At 42.2% G+C, this 24,816-nt stretch overlaps 1 protein-coding gene across 9 annotated transcripts in view; it reads right to left on the bottom strand.

Annotated features, from left to right (window-relative positions):
• Positions 1–24,816, bottom strand: part of LOC105482127 (chondroitin sulfate N-acetylgalactosaminyltransferase 1) — a 364,090-nt gene that overhangs the window by 316,603 nt on the left and 22,671 nt on the right. Inside the window, exon 2 of one of the 9 annotated variants that reach the window (XM_071068537.1) lies at positions 21,556–21,664. The exons of the other annotated variants lie outside the window; for them this stretch is intronic. The gene's annotated coding sequence lies outside the window, so the exon portion shown is untranslated. The remainder of the gene's footprint in view (positions 1–21,555; positions 21,665–24,816) is intronic. 9 annotated transcript variants of the gene reach the window in all.

Genomic DNA, 24,816 nt, shown 5'->3' with positions numbered 1-24,816 from the left:
ATATATTTGCTTTCAATATATTTCATATATATCATATATAGTCATATATATTTCAATATATATGCTTTCAATATATTTCCAAGGGCAATATAGCTTTAGATTTTTATATGTCATTAAAGGATAATTCATAGTCCTTGTGCTAAGTCAGGCCCAATAAAAAGTAAGTTGTCATCAACAGTGATAGTTGAGTTGTGCTGGGAGGAGGAAAAGATGGAAGCTGACAGTTTTAAAACTGATATTTTTATCCTGAAATATTTATTAATCAATTTTAAAGCAGTGGAAAATATTTCCCTCCTACAGGAGGGTGGGCCGAGGAAGAAGTAAAAAAAGAGACAAACGAAGAGAGTCTAACAAGTTCAACAATAAATTTTAAGAGAATTCACTTTGGTGATGAAATATAGGAGACCAAGCCCTGTGTGCCAAGTGGCAGGAAGTAATGTGTTTCAACAGCATGGCATCTATTTAAGGGAATATCGCAAATAAAGCAAACTTATATGGAAGCTTTTACAGTATAACCCCCTAAATCAGCATTCTTATCACATGTAAAAATTAATATATTTCAGAAATGTAACTGCCAAATGGATCTTAGGCTATAAAAGAAGGAACATTGAAAAGCAAAAAGCCTAACGCTCTGCAGATGCCTGCAGCTGAGGAAGGGAATCTCAGCGTGACATCTCACAGGGAATCTCAGCGTGACATCACCCCAACAGTTCACTTCCATTCCAGCCTGCATTGACATGCCCACTGGTAGCCACTTCACTCCTCTGTGTCGTGGTGTCCCATACTCTTCAAAACTAGGAAAGGATAAACTAACAGTGTGTGGCACCCCCAACATGTCAGGCAGTACTGGGATTGTTGCTTTTCAATTATCTTAATGTCTTATCTCACTGAACCTTCCCACTAGCTCTAAAGGTAGTGCTAAACCCATTTTACAGATGTGGAAGCAGTGTACCCAACATCACAGAAATAATAAGTGGTGAAGCCAGGGTTGGAACTCAGAGCTCTTTTTTCTTTTTCCTTTGAGACAGAGTCTCGCTCTGTCGCCCAGGCTGGAGTGCAGTGGCACGATCTCGGCTCACTGCAAGCTCCGCCTCCCGGGTTCCCGCCATTCTCCTGCCTCAGCCTCCCAAGTAACTGGAACTACAGGTGCCCGCCACCTGCCTGGCTAATTTTTTGTATTTTTAGTAGAGACGGTGTTTCACTGTGTTAGCCAGGATGGTCTCGATCTCCTGACCTCGTGCTCTGCCTGCCTCGACCTCCCAAAGTGCTGGGGTTACAGGCGTGAGCCACCGCACCTGGCCAGAACTCAGAGCTCTTCAACACCAAAACTCATGCTCATTGCTGTACCCAGCTTCATAGGAACAGTGAGACAATGAAAGTACCTAGAGATTTTAGCCGTCTGTGGTAGGAAACCAGGAAAAGAATATGATGGCAACCTTTTAAATTCATGGTGCCCACCTCTAGCTACTGAGTACTCTTTTCCTGAACATTCACTCTGCTTGTTCTCCAAGGGCCCAAGTAGACCTTGCTGTGCTTCTGCCAAACTCAGCACATCCTGAAATCATCCCTGCAAAGCTCTTCCTTATCGCCACCAAGTTTCTGCACTCTTAACTACCGCCATCACAAAAAAGAAGTGTCAACCACTGCATTTCTTAATATGCAGTGCCTTCCCAGCCAAAACAGCACCAAAACACAACAGAACAAAAATGCATGGATGGACAGCTCCTGTTACCTTGCTAAAGACAGATGAGCACGTCACCGAGGGAGCTAAAGGCATAGACAGTTAACAGAGATGGAATATCTAAAAATGTGCAGAGGGCCAAGCTTGGCAAGAAACATCCAAGTGCAATTGGAAACGATGAACTCAATCCCCTTAATTGACTGATGTTAAGGCTCCTGGTGGACCCTGTGCAGAACATTCTAAAACATTATTATAAGGAAGCATGGTTACAATCTTACCCTCAAAACAAAAAAAAAATACTATTTTCAAAAAACAGCCTGGAATGTTCTCTCTTCCTCCCATCCTTCCAATGCTTTATCTTATCTCTTTCAGAAAAGCTTGCCTGATTACTCTCCATCCGCATTTCCTCTGATTGTAATGGTTTTCTCTGTACTGCAAGATCCTAAATCATCTCACTAGGAAGTGCCTCTGGACCCTGTGAAGGGTGCACAGAGCAGCTGAATCACTTCCGCTCTCAGGATGGTGAGCCGCGCCGGGCAGACAGGAATAGCGAACCACATAAAAGATATAACTTGTTTGAAGAGCATGACAGAGTGCTGAGAGGAGGGAATTCCATTATGAAAGGCTTCAGGTAGGAGGTAGGACTCAAATGCACTTCAGACGATGAGTTGGATCTCCCTAGAAGAAATTTTTGCAAAGAGGGACGAAGACTTAGTAAGTGTTATGAGTTGAATTGCGTCCCCACTAAAAAAGATATGTGGAAGTCCTCAGCTACAGTAGCTCATGATGCATCCTTACTTGGAAATAAGGTTGCTTCAGATATAATTAGTTAAGATGAGGCCATACAGGAGCAGGTGGGCCCCAAATCCTATGGTGTCCTTAAGAGAAGACAGAGACACACAGAGAACATCATGTGATGACAAAGGCAGAAACTGGAGTGCTGCAGCTGCGAGCCAAGGAACACCAAAGATTGCCGGCAAACCACAAGAAGCCAGAAAGTGGTGAGGAAGGACCCCCTATGGGTTTCAGGGGGGATCTTCCCCTGAGGACACCTTAATTCCAGACACTCAGCCTCGAGATCTGCAAGACCATATATTTCCGCTGAAATTAATTTCAATACATTTTTGCTACTATGAAGTTTGTGGTATTTTGCTACGGCAGCCCCAGATAGAGAAGGGGACTGGAAGAAAGAGAGAAGCCAAGCTGCAGTGAAAGGAAACCACAGAACACGTTTAGGAAATGCCTTTCTCTGATCCTGCTGAAGACCTGTGTCCTACTTTACTCAATGGATGCACGGCACTCGAATGAGTTCACCTCCACATCCTCCTCTCTGCACTCAAAACGCTCTCCAGCTTCACCCTTCTTCTTTTTATCTTGTCTTTTAAAAGAAGGAGCTATTTCTCCTCTCAAAGGCCAATTTTGCCATCTATAAACTTTATCCAATTATTCCCCACTCCTGTTGATCTCTTGCTCCAATAATTTCAAACTTTCGTTGTCTGCTGTGTAACCCATCTTCGGCCCTCTAATTTTTCTCTTTCAAAAGCAGCCTATACTTAGATTCCTTTTCTCTGGCTGAATTACGATTTTCTCTTTCTCTTCTGTTTACAACTATTTGAGTATAACATACCTGGGTGTGTTTTGTTTTGTTGTAATTACCCTGCTTGGTAACCCCCTGAGCCTCTCAGATCTGTAATTTGGTGTCTGTCATTACTTTGGGAAATTTCTCAGTCATCATTTGTTTAAATATTTTTCCCATCTCTATTCTCTCTCTCCAGTCTCCTTCTGGAATTCCAATAAACTATGTGTTAGACTGATATTACCCCAGAGCTGTGGAGCGTTTGGTTTTATTCTTGTTGTTTTTCCTTTAAAAAAAAAAAAATCCTCTTTGTGTTTCAGTTCGAGTAATTTCTATTAACTCATCCATTCTTGTGCATTGCCCACCTTTTCTATTAGAGCCTGTAACTTAGTAATCATAGTTATTTGAAGCCCCCTATCAGATTGTTCCAACATCTGTGACATGTCTGAGTCTGGTCCCGATGATTGCTTTGTCTCCTGGGATTTTTTTTTCTTTGTCTTTTTTCTAACTTTTATTTTAGTTTCAGGAGTACATCTGTGGGTTTGTTATACGGGTAAATTGTGTGTTGCAGGGGTTCAGTATACAGATTATTTCATCACCCAGGTAATAAGCATAATACCTGGTAAGTAGGCTTTTGATCCACACCCTCCTTCCACCCTCTACCCTCAAGTAGGCCCCTCTAACAGTATCTGCTGTTCTTTTCTTTGTGTTCATGTGTACTTGTATTAGTCCATTTTTATGCTGCTGATAAAGACATACCTGAGACTGGGAAGAAAAAGAGGTTTAATTGGACTTACAGTTCCACATGGCTGGGGAAGCCTCAGAATCATGGCAGGAGGTGAAAGGCACTTCTTACATGGTGGCGGCAAGAGAAAATGAAGAAGATGCAAAAGTGGAAACCCCTGATAAAACCATCAGATCTCATGAGATTTATTCACTACCATGAGAACAGTAGGGGGGAAACTGCCGCCATGATTCAAATTATTTCCCACCAGGTCCCTCCCACAACACGTGGGAATAATGAGAGTACAATTCAAAATGAGACTTGGGTGGGGACACAGAGCCAAACCATATCAGTACTCATTGTTTAACTCCCACTTATAAGTGAGAACATATGGAATTTGCTATTCTGTTCCTGTGTTGGTTTACTTAGGATAATGTCCTCCAACTCCACCAATGTTGCTGCAAAGGACATGATCTCATTCCTTTTAATGGCTGCATAGTATTTCATGGTGTGTATGTACCACATTTTCTTTATCCATTCTACTGTTGATGGACATCTGGGTTGATTCCATGTCTTTGCTGTTGTGAACAGGGCTGTGATGAACATTTAGGTGCAAGTGTCTTTATAACAGAACAGTTTATTTTTTCTTGCCTTTTTGCATGCCTAGTAATTTTTGTATTGAAAGTGTGGGAGAGTAAAGATGGGGGTAAATATATTTTAATGCCTGGAAATGGGCACATCTTTCCTTCTGCAAGTTCTGCTAGGTCTCTAGTGTAAGGATTTGAGTTAATCTAACTAGGAGTTGGACGGACTTGGAGGTTTGTTGTCTCTATGGTTACTCTCAGTGACCTACCAGCCTCACATTCCTCTAGTAATACCCTGTGTTCAGGGCAAGGGCTGATTGCCAAGTCTGTTTTCCAGTGACTGCTGCACTCTCAGACTTCAGTCTTTCCTTTGCACCATGTCTCAGGGAAAGTCTGTCTCCTGCATATTACCTGTCACTCCATGCTTGTCAGCCTGGCGGTAGGGAATGGGGGTGGAGGTTCTTCTCTTGTTCTGATTAAGCCTCCGTCCTGGGCAGGCAGTGTATCCCCAGAAACAAAGGAGGTGGCATTTTCAATGATCCTGCCAATCCTTCAATAATCCCGCCCTTTCCTCTAACACAGTCCTGAATCTAGCTTGTAATCTTGCCCCCTCCCAAAATAAAGCTTTTGTCTTCTAGGGGAGACACAGTGGAAATGTCGTATGCCAACTTCCCTTCCTCCATGCTCTGAGCACCGCCTTTGTACCTCTCTCTGTGCACTCGGCATATCCTGTGTGGTAGGGAGTACACTTCTAAATATGTTTTATCTTGCCTAATAGAAGATATGATCTTCCTGTGTTGTTAATATTGGCTTTTTATTATATAATTGTTCTATACATGGTTATCTTTTATCTCAACCAAAACCATTTTTTTCTTTGATAATACAGTACAAACCTTTCCCTTTTAAAAATAAAATTATTATTTCCAGCTGGGCACAGTGGCTCATGCCTATAATCCCAGCACTTCGGGAGGCTGAGACAGACAGATCACCTGATGTCAGGAGTTCAAGACAGTCTGGCCAACATGGTAAAACCCTGCCTCTACAAAAAAGAAAAATACAAAAGTTAGCCAGATGTGGTGGTGCACACCTATAATCCCAGCTACTCAGGAGGCACGAGAATCGTGTGAACCTGGGAGGCAGACGTTGTAGCGAGCCAAGATCGCACCACTGCACTCCAACCTGGGTGACAGAGTGAGACTTTGTCTCAAAAAAAAGAAATAATAATAATATTTCCCTTTTGCAATTTCTTATACTTCCTTCAATCTCCAAATACACAAATAGCATAGAGGATTCAAGTTGACCTGATCCTTTTCTGCAAGTTCTCCAAATAGAGTTATAATTATATATGACTAAGGGTCTGCAGTCCTGTGCTGGAGCCACAGCTTCCCACTCAGTTGTTGCATGGCATTAGGCAAAGGACTTAAACTTCTAAGCCTTAGTGGGGATAAACGAGGCAAACATTCATACTTAATTCACAGGATTGTTGTGAAAACCAAGTGAGATAACGCATGTAATAAGCACTAGGCAGATGTTAGTTTCCTGTAAAATTATCATTTTAAGAAATAGTTGCTTTTGGCAGAGAGGAGGAATGGAATTAACTTTTACTGAGTCCTACACACAATGCTCAGTGCCTCTGCAGGCTCCATCTTAGTGAAGCCACACCAATCAAAAGGTATATGTATTATCATTAAGCTTGTGTGACAGAGGCAAGGTGCAAACAGGTCCTTTGTCACCACTGACATAGCCTATGTAGCAGTGAACTATTATTTTCTTTTTATGACTGCAGAAAATATCTTCTGAGGAGTACAGACATATAATATAGATACACCAAGAGATTACTCAGGAAGGTGGTAGACCAGTAACCTTCCAAGGCAGTGAATTCACCACCAAGCCTCTAGACTCCATATGTTCAGCTATACGGGTTTTGACAAATTCAATGAATCACGTATCCGCCACCACAGTACCACAACGAATGGTCCCACCACTCCAAAAATTCCCTCATGCTGCCCCTTTGTGTGGTTTAGACATTAGGATAGAATCAAACAGCTAATACGCCCTATTCGGGTCTCCGGTTCCCAGGACCCAGGCCCCTGAACTCCTGAATGGGACTCAGCTTAACAACCCCAGCTTGGTTGTCCAGTGATTGTAAAACCATAGCTTTTTTCTGTAGGTTATGTTCCGCAAGGCTAGAGACTACTTTTAGTTTCCTGCACTGTAACCCTAGTCTTGGCTAACCTCAGGCACTGTAACTGTGGTCTGGGCTAGCCTCAGGCACTGCAACCCGAGTCTAGACTAGTCTGGGACACTGCTAAGGCAGGCCCCAAGGATCCATAGGCCAAGATGCCCTATAACTACCCCTGCCCCATCCACCATCCACCATCAAGCCATTGCAGGGCTGGGTATCATGGGCTGGGGCCTCTGCAGGCTTTCCCTTTGGGGCCCAGAGTCTCTTTTTATGCTAACTAAAAGGTACAAAGCATAACAAGCCTTCTTTTTGAGACAGAGTCTCAGGCTATCACCCAGGTTGGAATGCACTGGCACAATCTCAGCTCACTGCAACCTCCTCCCAGGTTCAAGCGATTCTCCTGCCTCAGCCTCCCAAGTAGCTGGGATTACAGGTGCCCGCCACCACACCCATCTAATTTTTGTATTTTTAGTAGAGATGGGGCTGTACCATGTTGGTCAGGCTGGTCTTGAACTCCTGACCTCAAGTGATTCACCCGCTTCAGCCTCCCAAAGTGCTGAGTTTACAGGCGCGAGCCACTGAGCCTGGCCACAGGCTTTCTGTTTCTCCTCCATTTTCCTATTTAAAAGATAGAAGCCAAAGACTGAATTTGCACAATTCCTATGCTATAGCAACAAAACACACAGTTGCAGCAAGTGAATCTGTGTTTTGGAAAAATGTGTTTTAAACACATTCTCTTTTCTTTTTTCTTGCCATCAGTGTACTGTTTCTATTTCATGCGAACTGATAATTATTATATGCAATGCTTTCCCATCATGAACACTTAGTCATTTTTTAAAAACATTGCTTTGATCATGTCACTTCCCCGGCCCAAAACATTACCCAGTTTGCAGTTGTTCACTATTTAGCCATCTCTAAATCCACCCAAATTGCCTCCCATGCCTCCCACACACAAAGCTCTACTCTGGCCAAACAGGACTTATTTCCATCCACTCTACCCTTGCCTCTTCTGCAAGGGTCATCACGACTGTGAAGCCCTCTCAGGCCACAGGAATGAACTTCCTCTCTCATCTGGATTCCTGTAACCCAAATTCCCCATCATGCTAAGATGTCCTGACATATTATGGCTATTAACATATGCCCTGCAAGATCTCTCACCATTGTAAAGAGTTAAGCTTCCCTTGAGTAACCATCTATCTTTGTCTTGTAGACACTGCAAACTGTGTAACAGAGTCTTTCCCTCCATCTGGTGACTGCTAAAACCTGAGAGCTAAATTCATACCCTATTTCTAAGAAGTATACAGAACCTTAGGCCACACATATACAATATACACCTACACTATACAAAACAGTAACTTATACTTCAGCCCTGGCTCAAGTCATCACTTCCGACCCTTGTTTTCTCTTGGACTCATTTGTCTTTCTGATTTATATTTTATCTTGCCAGGTTGTGTGCATTTTTTGGAAGGTGGGATGAGAGTGAGTGAGAAAAAGCTAGAATTCTTTCCCATGCCTGGCACAGACATGCTGTACTCCCAATGATGGGGGGGTTGACAAGTGGATCTTCACATGCTGATATTTGTCATTATCTAAGGGGTGTGTCTGGAAGTAGGCACACATTCTTCAATCTGCCTCTATTATGACCAACCAAAACTCAGGAGGCCCCTAAGCCTGGGTACATTAAACATCACCAAGGTCCTGATCTAGAAATCTCCCATCCTTTTAAGATATTTTCAGAAAAACAACAACAAGACAATGGATGCCAGGAGCTAAATGTCCAAAATAGTTGTGTGATGATGGTAGGCGCAAATCAGCAAAAACTCCCTGTGTTGTTTCTTTCTGGGATTCTAGACCTTGATCTTCCCCTCTCGGGACAAAGCTTTGTGTCCACAGTTAAAGCCACTCATTCTGCAAGTGTCTGTCTGAGTCGTTTCTACATGGGAGGATGCCAGACAATGCCAGCTGCCCACATTCGCCTTTCTTCTTTATGAGTAGAACCCCAATTTTGCTCCAGGCAGCCATATATTCTCCCTTATGAAAAAACAACAGCAATAAAACACCTCCCTTCCCCAGATCCCCTGCAGCTAAGTATGGTCACATGGCACACTTCTGGGCAGTGAGACATGAGCCGAAGCTCACTACTTAGGGTCTTCCAAGAAAGCTATCATTTTTCTAATAACAGAAGGAGCACACGAGGCTGGCCCATCCCTTTAGACCTCACCTTTTCCCCTTTAGACTTCCTGGAAGGTGATATAACGACAGAGGTACAAGAGCCATTTTGCAAACCTGAGAATGATAAGGCAGAGGAGAAAGTAAAAGGGCACTGGTGACATGGAAGAGCCACTGCGCCAGTCCAGAACCACTACCCCTGTCCTTCTCCTAGCACAAGAGAAGTGAAACCTTACATTTCATGCCAGCATTTTCAGTTTTCCATTACAGGCAGCCAAACTCAGTCCCCAGTGATGTAGGGAGGCAGTGTGCTTAATAATAAGAGAGACAAAAAAAAACACAATCCCAGTCCACACATGGTTCTTATCTATCGGGGGAGATAAGAAACTCGGAAGAATAATCGTAAAGCCTGATGGACAGTGACAAGCACATGAGCCATAGCTGGGGTGCTCAAGAGAGTTCAGAGGAGGGAGAAATGGCTTCTAGCTAAAAGCATTTAAATTGGGCCACTTCACACTAAAATATCACATTTATCCTACCTGAGGGACACTGTTCAGTCCAAGAGAATCAACCTTTCCTGGTAGAACTGTATGCATTACATGTCTTGGGGAGTAGTTTTGAGGAGTGGCTCCTTCCCTGGACAAGGCTAAGGTGGGTGGCTGTGCCAGGCATGGCATGGGAAGGGATCATGCTGATTCTCTCTCTCCACCCTCCCTCCCCTCTTCCTCCCATTCACTTGCTTGTTCTCAGTGCCCAGAAGGGAAAAAGCTTTCCTCCATCGCTCTCTGGATGATGCTGGTGCTGCTGGCTCATGCCCAAGAATGTCCTGGTCAATGAGCACCCCAGAGGAGGGTTTTGGTTGCATGTTTTAAAACATCACAACAAAACCCCTGATGAAGAATCTGAGCCTGACCTGTCCCCAAGGGGGCCTGCTGAGGTGATAAGGGCAGCCCTGTGCAGAGGCCCTGAGACCTCAGATCTCATCTCCTGTAGGAGTTGCACAGCCAGGACAGAGAAGAAAACACACACTGGGTTTTAAAGCACCATTTCCCAGAGCACACTAGGTGACAATAAACATGGGATCCAAGAATCAGTGACCAAACAGTATAGCCGGCCCTCTCCCTTTCTGTTGGAACTCAGTCACCTTGAAATGTTCCCCGTTGGGTTCTCAGTTCGAGGCTAACACCCCAGAACCACACTGGGGGTATCTGCCAGATTTTCCTCTTGAGTCCTAGTCCTGTCACCACCATTTCCAAAACCTGCTGTGAACAACATCCCGGAGACCGTGAAACTGATCTCCAGTCCCACACAATAAGCCCAAGTTCCCCACCAAAACCTCAAGCCCTCTGCCTAATCCACTCACCATGTACAGAAGGATTTTGATCAACAAAGTGCGGAAATCACTGTTTTCACTCTGATATCTGCAACTACAAAAATATTTTACCCAGAACACATAGGCTGTAAGAAGTCAACAGAATTCTATGTGTCGTGGAAAAGGTTAAATTTGAAAAGACCGCCAAAGTCTTCTCATCATATCACGTAGTTGAGAAATATCACGCATTACATGGAGAACACATTTATGCCTACTGAACTGCATGATATATGCAAATTAAAACATGCTAATTGGCTTTAGCTGTTCCTTTACATAAAGTCAATACTTCTATGGATCATTAAATGTATCCCTTTCATATTAATTTCAAAAGAAAAATTAATTGCTATAAAAACAAATTCCCTGGTGTAGCCAATGTAAAGATTCAAATCTAAAATGTTGCTACAGTAAAACATTTACTGTGTCAGCTGCCAAAATCTAGCAAGTCTTCAACTCAAGCAAAAAAAAGAAATTTCGTATTGAATTTTTTTCTGTGTTTTAAAACTGATTAATTCATGCTGGTTTAAGTTCAATAGAAACCTTTACTTATATTTCAAATTTGTTTAAAATAAGCATTTAGTTATCTATTTTTTTCCTAATTAGTTGAGCAAAAGAACATTAAAACCAAGAAGGAAGCAAAAGAAATTGGCACTTGAGACTGCCCTGCCTGTCCCATTGACTGCTCTCTCCCCTAAAATGTACACAGTATACAGTGTCTGGCACATAAAGGGCCTCAATCAGTATTTTTTATTTAAATAAATGAATTAATCAATTAGCTTTTTGCAATGTCTTATGATGCAGTTAGCTAATTAAAATTAAAATAATAGTTATAATTTCTTGGATGCTTACTTTCTGCCAGGTACCCTACCATGGAGGTGCTCTCCTCAATTTCCAGACACAAAAACAGAGGCCCAGCAAAGTCAACTTAAATAGGTATTAGGTTTCAGAGCCAAGATGCAAATCCAGGTCTAGCCACAAAAGTCAACACCATTTGCACATGGTCTCCCCAGCCTAGGGTCACGGGTGGTTACTGGAGAAGGGAGCAGATGGGAGCGTGTGGCCCACCAAGTTCAATCCAGCTGGCCACCCTGCAGGGGGCCTCACAGCCCTGGTGCATTGACCAGAGTCATGGATGGGCACTGGCCTTGCACACTCATCAAGGGCAGGGTCATCACTCAGAGAGACTCAGATTAACCAAGCCCACAGTCCTGAGCGTGACTAGAGCACCAACTCTTCTTTTGCAATAGAATTAACATCTTGGGGACCAGTATATTCTCCCCAAGTAGCAAGATCTGCAACAGGGAAAGCCCAGTAAATATCAGAACGTTGTTGAGAAAACCAAAACAGAAGCAAGCACAGCCATTTTCTAAATGTTTTCAGGGCAACTAGACTATTTGGATTTCCTTGGCTGTCACCACTACCTGCCACCAATCTCTATTCTAGGGACCAAGATTAGATAAGTGATTCCAGTGTCTGAAGATTCTCCCTTTTCAATCATCTCCACTTTAGAGCAAGCCTCCTTTATTTGTTTATGCTAATTTATTTTCTCAGATTACCCTCAAGCCTCTGTCCTGCGAAATCTTCACCTTATTTTGGGCTCTGGCCCTAAGACCCAACGGATTGATACTAAAATTTAAGATCAGTCTTATTTCCCTTATTCTCAAGCCCTTATATTTGAAGGAACTTACATTTGGGGTATACACCCAAATAAACGGAAACAATATCATATATGTGTGTTTAATATTGTTCACGTGCTAATGAAAGACAAGTGGGCCATAATAAATACCCCAAAACAACTTGAGGTGCTGATTCTTAGAAAGTGTATTTATCACTTACATCACATAAAATGTCACATCACTTTCACGTTTTTCAAATGCAAGGTACTATTCTGAAAAAAGAATAAAACAGTGTTTCCCACAAACCTCAGGACTAGTTGACTTTGTCAGTTCTCAGGATATCAAAAGAAAAAAAACTGAATGGAATTTATAAAATGATCCACTAAGGAATGGAAGTTGCTGGGACAGAGAGAGGAGATGAAGGCACGAGGAGGAAGGCACAGCAACAGGTTTGCTTTCTGGTACAAGGACACAGAGGTCATGTGTGTTCTTCTCACACTAGGACATAACGTTTTGGAAAAAGTGCCTCCTTTGAAAAGCTTATAATTAAGCCTAGTGATACACTGCACCATTTGATGGTATTGTACATGAGAAAACGCTAAAAACACTCTGGAAAATATAAGTGGCTATATTACGATCTGTAAACAGTCCTGGTCCCAAATTCAAATGAAAATATAAACAGTTGGTTTGAAAACAGAGCTCTGATCTATAGTTCCATGCTTAAGCAAAGAGTCTATTTTTAAAGAGTAGGAAATTTTTTCTGTCACTAGAAGTAGTAACATATTACCATTTATTTCGAGGAGAGGCCTCAAATCTCTCATTTCGAAAACCCTAGGATTTTCTGACTCTCAGTTAAATTTGTGCCTAAATTCTCCCTAAAGTGGAGATTTTGTATAAAATCCCCATGCTGATTTTCCAGATTCCAATAAGCTGAGCACGAGTTGTCCAGGAAAGCAAGACCACCGTTGCCCAGCAGCACGTTTGTATCGGTTTCCCAGGGCTGCAGCCACAAATTACCCCAAACCTGGCAGCTTAAAACCACCCAAGTGTACAATTTTAAATGCTGGAGGTCAGAAGCCCAAAATGCATCTCACTGGGCTAAAATCTAGGGCTCGGCAGAGCTGCATTCCCTCTGGAGGCTCTAGGAGAATCCATTTGTTTGCTTTTTCCAGTGTCCAGAAAATCCACTTCCATGCCTTTTCCAGAGGCTTTGGTTGGTGGCTCTTGAATCCATCTCCAAAGCCAGCAATGGCTGGCTGAGTTTTTCTCACATGGCATCACTTTGGTTCTCTGCTTTCATCACCACCTCTCTTTCTCTGATTCTTTCAAGAAATCTGTGATACTGAACCCACCCAGATAACCCAGGATAATTTCTCCATCTCAAGCTCCCTCCCTTCATCACATCAAAGTCCCTTTTCCTGCATATAATAACAGATCACAATGACAAGGATTAGGACGTGGCTGTCTTTGGGAGGCCATTATTCTGCCTGCTGTTGCACTCTTGGCTAATACATAAGGATTCGCTAAATACAATGAAGGTGCAATGAAGTCAATACAAGTTGCAAACAGAAATCTGTTCTGCTCAGATATTTAAGTCGCACAGCCCTATGGGTTTTATGCACAGACACACTGCATCCTCTGTGTGTTGTGGCCATGTGTCATGACCTTTCAGGAAGGGTGGAGTGGGAAAGACAGAGCATCACGTGTGCTTGGTGGCCCCGCATTCTCTTCTCCGGCTGGTGCCCCATCCCACGTGAGCAGAGAGCTGTGCCCTCAGCATCTCCGAGAGCCCTGCTATCCCTGATCTCACCTCCCTGGCTTCACTGTGGCTGTGTGGCTCATGAGCTCCAAACTTGCTCCTGCCTATGCCTCCATCTACTCATCTCTGACTGCTGCTGTTTAACCTGATGCAGTGTTCATCCTTACCCAATAAACTATAGAAGATCAGAAGTGAGCACAGAGTCTCCCTCTGACACTATAGATAACTGTCCATTTTCAGGCAGGTGCAGAAGTCCAAGACACTAAGCTTTGGCGAGCACTTCACCGGTACAGTCCACCCTCCATTCTAAAGAGATGGCTGAGTTCTGGAAGGCACCGCTATAAGAATCTGCGTCCTGGCTGCCCAAGGCAAGGGGGCGCCCAGCATGGCTCTGGAAAGCAACTTGGTAAGTAAGATGGAACCCAATGCACCAAAATACCTGAATTTCTTTAAAGACTTCACTTTTTTTCTTATTGTTCCTGTTTTTTTTTTTTTTTTTTTTTTTTCTTGAGATGGAGTTTCGCTCTTGTTGCCCAGCCTGGAGTGCAGTGGCGGGATCTCGGCTCACTGAAACCTCTGCCTTCTGGTTTCAAGCGATTCTCCTGCCTCAGCCTCCCTAGTAGCTGGGATTACAGAAGCCTGCCACCACGTCCAGCTAGTTTTTGTATTTTTAGTAGAGACAGGGTTTCACCATGTTGGCCAGGCTGGTTTCAAACTCCTGACCTCGTGATACACATGCCTCGGCCTCCCAAAGTGCTGAGATTACAGGAGTGAGCCACAGCGCCTGGCCAAAGACTTCACTTTTTTAGAGCAGTTTTAGGTTCACAGCAAAATTGAGAGGAAGATGTAGAGATTTCCCATAAACCCTCTACCCCCAACACATGCACAGCCTCCCCCATGACCCACACACCCTAGCAGAGGGTGCATTTGTTACACTTGAACCTACACCGACACATCATTATCACCCAAAGTCCATAAGTCAGGGTTCACTCTCAGTATTGTGCATTCTGTGGGTCTGGACAAAGGTACAATGACACGGATCCACAATGACAGTATCATTCAGAGTAGTTTCACTTAAAATCCTCTGTGTTCTGAAGACTTAAATTTTTTTTGCAAAGTCTCTGTGGCCATATTACCTAGGGAAAGTCAGGCGGCCTTGAATTTCCTAACACAATATTGATAATTCTGCCTGCATCGCCTAGGTATTGGAAATAGTGTAAGCTCCATGCATTTGGATAAAAATGTTATTGTAAATAGTCACAAACTTTAAGATAAGTTAACATGAAATTTTAACACAATAATACATAGGGCCTTTGATAAATGAAATAGCCCTATGATTCTCAAATGATATGTAATTTAAAAAATATGTTTGTGACACAAAAAATTGTTAACTACCTTGATAAATATGGAACATTCGTGCAATCCAATATTATACAACTACTGTTGTGAAATGAAAAATTATTCATTTTTATGTTTTTGTTTTCACATTTTCTTTTCCTTTGTATAGTTGACAAAAATTGTGTATGTTTACAGCATGCAACATAATGTTTTGATATACGAATACATCATACAATGGTTTAGTCAAACTAATTAACACATCATCACCTCGCATGCTTATCATTTTTTGTGGTGAGAACATTTAAGATCTACCCTCTCAGCAACTAAAAAATATACAATACATTATTATTAACTATAGTCACCATGTACAAATACTTTCAGAATGAGTATAAAGTCGCATGAACAATATAATACTGACTATGAAAAAAATATACCAGAAGACAATGGAAGGAAAACTCAAACGCTGGCAGAGATTTCCTCTGGAGAGCAAGTATATCCGTTAAAAATCATTCGTGGCAAACAACAGGAACCGATTCTGACTAACTTCAACAAAAGGGGTTTTATTAGGATACTGAGAGCTCAGAGGACTGAAAGCTGAGGAGCCACACTTGTAAGTCAGTGAGAACTAAGGCAGTTCTAGAGGCTTCTAGACAGCAACCTTAGGAGCATCGTCATACAGAGTTACTTGGCCAAGGTGCCACCTCCAGGAATGAATAAACTCCAGCACTTTTATTCCCCTCAAAATTCAAATCCCTGGGAAGAAGCTTGCTATTGGTCCAGACTGGGTCACACACTCACCCCTGGGGCTGACGCAAGGCACCTGACCTGCTTCTCAATCACACCAGACATCCCTCATTGGGGAGACATGTGATTCCCCAAAAGGAAATCAGAGGGTTTATGGGAAGGAGTGGATGATGAGTAGCATGAAGGAAAAAAAAAAAAATGTCCAGTGGAATTCGAAGTGACTTTTTCCTTCTCTTTAATTATTTTCTTTAGTTAACGGGTTGCACATAGTAATTACAAAATTGTGTTTTGGTTTGGTTTGGTTTGGTTTGGTTTTAGACAGGGTCTGGCTCTGTCACTCAGGCTGTAGTGCAGTGGTATGATCACGGCTTTCACTACAACCCCCACCTCCCAGGCTCAAGTCATCCTCCCAACTCAGCTTCCCAAGCACCTGAGACTACAGGTGCATGTCACCACACCAGGCTAATCTTTGTATTTTATGTAGAGACGGGGTTTCACCATGTTGTCCAGGCTGGTCTCGAACTCCTGGGCTCCAGCGATCCAGCCACCTCGACCTCCCAAAGGGATTATAGGTGTGAGCCAATGCAACTGACCACAAATTGTTTCTATCAAGATAACAATATTCTCCTTTTTGGTCACGGTTGATGGTTGCCCATCAAAATGTGCCCTCCCCTTTCCCCTCACACCATGGCTGGGTGACATTTCCCATCCTTCCTGACACATAGGTATGACCCTGGGACCAAGGTGGGCCTCGGTTGTCTCAAGTGGAAAGTGAGAGAAAGTCCTCCCTCTGCCCTGAGGCCTCCTAGGTCTGCTCACCTGGAATGCTCCCCTCAGACCACATGAGAGGGAAATAAACACATATTTCCTTAAACAACTAAAATTATTATTGAGTCTTTTTAAGAAACTAGCCTTATCTTAATGAATAGAAGCAAGATGTCATTCCAAGTGTGACGGTTCTACGCGCGATGTTCTGAGAGGTTGTGTTGTGCAATGATTAAGAACCCACGCTCAGGAACCGCGTTGCCAGGGCTTAAATCTGGGCTCCAGCACTTACTAGCAGCACGGCCTGGGCAAGTCATTTAGCCATTCGGTGCCTCCGTTTCCTCATCTGTAAAATCTTGTAGGGTTGTTGTAAGGATTAAGAAAATTCTTCCACGTAAAATGTAAGTGTGACCCACACAAAGGAAACACTATGATGCTTTCTACATGATTCAAAACAAGTAGGCTCATTTTTCTACAGTCACAGTTTAACAATTTTTATGGAAAAAAATTAACACATCTACAGGTCAACGCTAAAAATAAAAATTTTTTTATTTTTTATTTTTATTTTTACAAAGAATGCTAAAATATCAAGCATTCTTTGTGCAGTAGAAATTATTAATGCTACAGTAAGAAGGATCTGTTTGAGAAACTCGAAGAAATGCTTCAACTCAGTGGTGTGAGCTGAAGATAGAATTTCATTTTAAACTCTTCTATTTCAGGGTTCTGTGAGTTTAGGTCAGACTTATAATCCTATTTGCACAGACTTATTCTAATCTGAGTACACATGCACACACACTCTCATTGATTTTGAGACCACATATTCATTCCACATTTCAGCCCACAATTTATGCATTTGTGGGAATAAAGTACTATTCATTCAATGCAGAGGCACGCTGCCTCTGCATAAAAAGGTGGCTTGTTAATTCATTTCTCAAGTTTTAATACTTTCTTACAATTTCTACCAAAAATTCTGGAACGTTTTTAGGTGTGTATGACTGCACTGTGGAAAAACATGGTAACCCTTTCCTTAACCCCCCCAAAAGGCTTAACTCACCTACCTTTGGCATAGGGCCTTTGAGAAAGTGAAATTAAAATAAAATTGTCCTTTAAGCAGGCAGTCTGATTTCTAAGGAGCTATGGGTTACAAATATGTTAACAAGCTTACTAAGGGAAAATTTTCAAAGGTTCCTACTCTTTTTTAAGCTGATATATTTCCCCAAGGCAATTATCACAAATTTCCTATTATTTCTTCTCACAAAATGTTCCATGGATAATTCCTTAATAATATAAAAGTTAACTGTGACCTACCAGATACAACTAAGTGAGGACTGAAATGTACCACTGTTGTAAGGAAAGAAAGTCATGTCTTTTGAAAATTAATACACTCAGAAGTCTCTGAGCACATTAAACCAAGGTAATTAAATAACATATGGAGTTAAGAAGAACTCTCAGCTCACTCTAATATTTGCTTATTCATTTGTTTGTTTGCTTGCTTGCTTGTGAAGTGATTGCGCGTATATTTGCAGGCAGTGCTCATACGCAAACTAGTAACCATTCCTATGCATGGTTCCTCATTCCTCTAAGGGCAGAATTTTTTTTTTTTTTTTTTTGAGACAGAGTCTCGCTCAGTCGCCCAGGCTGGAGTGCAGTGGCCTGATCTCAACTCACTGCAAGCTCCGCCTCCCGGGTTTATGCCATTCTCCTGCCTCAGCCTCCCGAGTAGCTGGGACTACCGGCGTCCGCTACCTCGCCCGGCTAGTTTTTTGTATTTTTTAGTAGAGACGGGGTTTCACCGTGTTAGCCAGGATGGTCTCGATCTCCTGACCTCGTGATCTGCCCGTCTCGGCCTCCCAAAGTGCTGGGATTACAGGCTTGAGCCACCGCGCCCGGCCCTAATGGCAGAATTTAAGACCAATGGGTAGAAGCTGTAAAACACTTCCAAATTGAGCTGTACAGATGCAGAATGCCCTGCCTTGTGAAGTAGTGAGTTTGCTGTCCCAGGAGTATTCAAACACAGACCGGACAACCTGGGATGCTGTAAAGAAGCTTCAAGGATCAGAGGGCTAGCTAGAGTAGATATAGGTTCCTTTTAACTTAGAGAGCCTAGGACCTCACCAAAGCCAGTTGAAAGGCTTTAATTCATTTCATTTTGATCTAACATTATGTTTCTCCTGCACTCCCTGGCCCAGGAATAATCTGCCACAGAAGATGTGGAGACCATTCTATGAATGCCACAAGAAGGCCCTTCCCCCTCCTTTATCCTGTGCTTTGACCACACACAGAAGGGTGGTCCCATATGACCTTATGCCTGGAGGATTCCTGGGCTCCACAGCAGTTAGAAGCAAGAGTTGAACGGGCATCCCATGAAGAAGTTCCCATCCTCTTTTACTGCGGAACTGTCACCTTTTTGTGAGGAAGCATCATGTTTCACTTCCCCAGCACCTTCAGCTCTCAGCAGGAGAAATCAGCCGACCAGCAGAACTAGGGTGCTGATGTCACCTGCCATTCCATGTTCAGAGGGAGTGATCTCAGACAAAGGGTGCCAGTGGAGCCCACCAGACTACAGACCTTTACAATCTAACGGATAGTGCCCATGCAATGTTTCAAGATCCCCAATCTATAATCACGACACTCATCTGCCTGAGTTACAGAAAAACAGAAAGCCCATTCCTTGAGAAATGCAAAGTCAAAAACACATTAAAAGCCATCACACTCCCTTCTTTACACTTAAGGTCGCTGTTCCTAAATCAGAATGCTCAGAACCAACCAAGAGATCATGAAGACCAAGATAGAACAACTCCTGGGGAATAGGGACATGTAGCTCCCTGACTGGCTGAGGAAGGATTTGAAAATGCAGCCACTAACAGAATTTGCACACTGCAGGACTCCTAGTCAAGCTGCTAATAAAGAAATCGCTTATGCTAGGGGACTAATAATGTTCTGTATTGTTAAACTGGTATCATGCCCATGCTGAGGTTGGAATTATGATGTATAAGTGGCCTGCTATTCTGAATGGACTTTTTCCAATAAAGAAAAATGTACTTAAGGGTAAGCAAAAAAGGATATAAAGTGACCCCACCGGAAGGAATAACTAGGTCATCGCTCTCAGCTGCCTGTTCTCTGTCCTTGTGTGCAAAGCTACAGGGGTGACACCCACCTCCCAGGTGACAGCCGGCCCTCCCAGGTCGATCCAGTGATAAGAGTTGCCTGTACTCCTGAATAGGAACGAAATGGCCCCTGATCATCCCTCTGACTGTGTTCTTAGAGTAGAATATCCTTTAATAAGTCCCTGGTATTTATTTGTCAGTAACACTGAAATAGCGCTCTTGTGTTCCATCACTCTAATCATCTTGCAAACCAGACTCCTACGGCCACTGGCCAGAGCTGAAACCAGCTCTCCCTGCCCCAAGCTTGGGCAGAACAGAATGTGTCCTCCTGCATTCTTCATGCCACCAGGATAGCTGGCAAATGCCCTTGGAGGAGAGGTGGGGAACTCCTTGAAGCGTCAGGGAATGGAGAATTAACCTGGACAGGGATGCCCACGGGAATTAGGGGGTACGAGGAAGTTGAAAGACTCCCTGAAAGAAAGGGAACCATGAGCCTAAACAGCCTCTAAAGATGGCTGCTTCCTGACACATCATCTTCCAACCTAAAACCTGAGAAACCTGTGATGCCACTTTTCCATAATGCAACTCCATGAGGCTCACTCAAACGCAGCACCTCCAAACAACCGGCAAGAAAAAGAAGCTCCTTGGCCGGGGGCAGTGGCTCATGCCTGTAATTCCAGCACTTTGGGGGACTAAGGCAGGTGAATCGCCTAAGGTCAGGAGTTCGAGGCCAGCCTGGACAATATAATGAAACTGTGTCTCTACCAAAAATGCAAAAATTAGGCAGGCGTGGTGGCCCATGCCTGTAATCCCAGCTACTCAGGAGGCTAAGGCACGAGACTCCCTGGAACCCGGCAGGTGGAGGTTGCAGTGAGCCGAGATTACACCACTGCATTCTAGCCTGGATGAGAGTGAGACTCCATCTCAAATAAATAAATAAATACGGCTGTTTCCTGACGCGTCATCTTATGAACTAAAACCCGAGAAAAGGATGCCACTTTTCCATAATGCAACTCCATCTCGAACACAACACCTCCAAACAACCGCAATAAAAATAAGCTCCTGAAAGAGATCTGTGGGTACAAGATGGTTGCACAACCATGTGTACTTAATGGTTTAAGTACATGGTTTAATGTACTTAATGGTTTAAGTACATTAAGTACATGGTTGCGCAACCACCATGTACTTAATGCCACCAAACTGTACACTGCTGTGTATATTTTACCACAATAAAATACAATTCCATCTCAGGTTCTAATTCTTGATCAAGAAACAGCAGATACTTACTCGTCAGCATCCTCTATAATTGCATATTGAAAACTCTTTTAAACTGTTGCCATGGTTAACAATTTAGAAAATAAATTAAAATATTGAGTCAAATAATAACCAAGCTGTCAGGCCATGCTGCAACTCCATCTTTGACATTTCAATTATGTATGGCATTAGAGCTTTGATCTCCATAACGCGTTGATAGCACACAGAAAACAAGACCATTTCTAAAACTGTGCCATTGGCCAAATGCTTTCTTACAATCAATTCTACATCTTGCAAGTTAAGAGAATTAGGTAATGTAAGCTAAAGTTGCAATCTGAATCAATCCAGCTTTAATCAGTTCTCTCTTTTTTCTAGAAATTAGTGTGCTAAAAATGGCATGTTTTCAAATAAACTAGCATAACGGTTGTGTTTCTCCTGCTGTCTTTGATGAGCATTAACTAACAAGCAAAATCTGTCCTCAAAAACATTTTTAATTTCCTGATATGCAGAAGTTAAAGACTTTTTAAATAGTATTTCTACAACAAAATACATCCAATTAAAATCAATCAAAGTCTACTGTGGTTAACTTTATTTATCAGCCACCATAAAACATGCACCGGAATCAGTTGCTGTGTTCAAGGACCGACCATCTCTTGAAAACAAGAACGTGAAATTCTGACTCACTGATAGTTGGCCTTTCAATTGATATTGTCTTCCCTGATCCTGAATGCAGAATAAAAAGCAGCCATAGGTGTCTTCATGCGACTTTCACCCCGTACCACCAGCACAGCACCTGGCACATAGTAGTGGCTCCATGAATGTGTGTTAAAAGAGTAAACAGGAAAACAGCATCAAGGTTTATGAGTTATAAACAATATACAGAGAAGTGAGAAGTATTCACAGACACTTTAGTCAATAGATCGAATTGCAGAAAAGTTACATATATGGATCTTTATAAATTATATCATTTCGAAATCCATTCCCTTGCCATATGAATCACTCTCTGTATTACTTTGCATTGCTGCATCCTACAAAGTGAAGTTTAATTGCTGTTTTGGGTTTTTTTAGAATGCAAATAATTTTCTAATTTATCTATTTTGTAACTTTGATGATACTGGATATGTTGTTGTTGATTTGTTCTTTTGAAAGATAGAACATGTAGATGTCTCAAATTTATTATGCAATACAAAGGGAATAAAACGTAAATGGTAAAAAATGGAGAACTTATAATTTCAAATGATTATACTACTAACTCATCCCTTTATCCTGTTATGTTAGAAATGGTACAGTGCTGAAAGAGGATTTCTGAGGATTAATAAACTAATTTGATAAAGAGTAGAACTTCAGAACAGAAGTGAAAAGAACAATCAGTATCAATGTAACAAAACACTGTTTTCTATTTCTTTTGTTTTACATAGCAGTGCTTTATATAAAAGGTATCTCAGAAATATGAGTTAACTAAGAATAAAATCCCATCCCTATATTCTAAGTTCACATTTTATAAAGCACTCTTGTCAATTTGGAACGTACTCCTTGTGGTATGTTCACATTACAAGATCGCAGCCAAGGCCCACACTCCACCAATTGTTAATGTGGAATTCTATTTAAGCGTAAAAGAGATTCCATTATTGCCTACTTCGAAAACCTATATTTTCTATCAGTAAGAATAAATCAATTCCCTATGTAGGATAACTGCCAAATCAACACCATTGTCTCAAACTTTCTGAGTTAGGAGCCGGCAGCTGTGTGACATATGAAGTTTTATGCCAATATGGATTATTGCTCACCTCCTCCACAACTGCTAAGACAGAATTTTAATCAGAGGGTAACAAAGGCAATGCACAATGCTCTCTGTGTGCCGAGTGGTCTACGTCCTTCTGCTGCTAGAAGAACACGCATGCTAAATTATGCATGCTTTTCTGTTTGCCTGAAAGACATCTACATGTGCGACGACCTTTCCCAAGGGAGACTAGCTAAGGTGAGAATTCTAGATTTTGCTTCTGCTCATATGAGCTTTATTTGTTGTCATTAAAGACCTTTTTTTTCCTTAATGTACCTGAAAGTAGCCAGAAGGGAAACTCTGCTGCCATCTCTGAACACTGAAAAGGAAGGAACAGCTTATCTCCAGCTTAGAATTCATGCCCAAGCCCAGGAGTGCAAGCCCAAACCATAGAGGGGGCCAGAATGCACCCTAAGAAGTGTACCCAGCTGCTTCATGGCACACCAGGGAGTCAGGGCTATCTGTTCACCCCCAACAATGAACGCTGAGGCTCCTCAGTCAAGGGATGGAGAGGGACCAGGCTAGTGACAGGCTCTGGGAATTACAACAGAACTGGAATGGCCACGCCCCATATCACTTCCATCTCAGAATCAAGGTATGTGAATCGGAGATAAAAAATTTCAAAGTATCAGCCTATTGCGTGCAACCTGAAACCTACACCCTTTACCAAGTGATAAGCTAGGTGAAATTGGCCTAAAGCTGCCTCAATACTTTGAATCCCTACACAGCAAACTGCCACCTGACTTCAGAGAATGTTCTCCTAACAAATACCTGAGTCTCAGCCAATCACAGCAGCCAAGCTTCAGCCAATCAGAGGCTGCCAATGAATCAGATCATAAGGCAAATGCCCAGCCATGACTAATCAAGCTGTGTCTATACTTCCTTTCTCTGTCCATAAATATTGCCTGTGCATGTTGCTGGCTGAGCTCTCTGAACCTCTACTACTTCAAGGTGCTGCCTGGTTCATGAATCATTGTTTGCACAAATAAACTCTGCTAAATTTAATTTGTCTGAAGTTTTTCTTTTAACACAAGAAAGAGAAGAAGAATTCTGAAGTACTCTTCCCTTCTATTAGTGTTGACTCTTGGCTGAATATCTGAGAGATCACAGAAAAATTTGAGGAAGAAGAAAACACAGACTTCCATTGCCAGCAATATGGCAGACTAGATAGCTGAAGAAAATCTGTATAAAACACCTAAAGTTACCGAATGTCAAAACATGCACATAATATATACGTATATGTGTGTATGTATGTATATACATGTGTATGTGTATTATAAATATACATATATATTATAAATGTATATCTGAATGCATGGTTGAGATGACAGGTAAACAAGGAAAACTCTCAGAGCCCTGAAATAATAGGAAAGCATGGATCCAAACAGGTAAGAAAGATAAGGTTTGCTCTTGGTAGCTGAGAAATCGATGTTAGTGAGCCACTTAGAAGGGACAAGGGGCAATGTCTAGGGCATATGCTGGGGCCAGAGGTTGCCAGAGGAGATCCCATGCACAGAACTGAGAACCCCCAAAATGCAGCAGCCTTAGGAGGTAAATTAGAAAAATATGATCCAAGAAATCAAGTGGAGATGCTTGCCTATCTCAGCATTGGCTCTGGGTGAAAAATGAAAAAGAGGAGCCCTGAGAACGCCTAACTATAAGGCCTCCTTCACACAGGTATGGGATGAAATTGGCCCTCTGTGGCCCCAAAATTTCCATACCAAAGATTTCATTTTGAAACACCTTGGAATGATAGTACTCCCAGATACCTCCAAGAAATAAATATAAGTCCTCTCTGAACAAACACACTTTAAATATAGGCCTCAAAAAATTCCCACATTAACATTCCCACATATAACATTCCAGTGGCCAGAAGCTCAAATCAAAATACCACAAAACTCTCAGGGAGGAAAGCTGTCATAAGCAAGTAACAGAAAAAAAAAAAAATGCTGCACAATTACATGCACAAAAGTTGCAGATATTGGAATTATCAAATAAAAACTATAAAAATGTTTTAAGTACATGGCAAAAGACAAAGAGACTGTCAAAAACTATCAGATAGACTTAAAAAATAAAACTTTACATATTGAAAGAAAGATGATCTGACCCTTACTTAACAACTTTACATGAAAAATTATTAAATATAAAAATAGTTCCAATAACTT

This window comes from Macaca nemestrina, chromosome 8, assembly GCF_043159975.1.
Source record: "Macaca nemestrina isolate mMacNem1 chromosome 8, mMacNem.hap1, whole genome shotgun sequence".
NCBI lineage: Eukaryota > Metazoa > Chordata > Mammalia > Primates > Cercopithecidae > Macaca > Macaca nemestrina.
The sequence above is the reverse complement of the archived record's forward strand: the minus strand, read 5'-3'. Positions and strand labels throughout refer to the sequence as shown.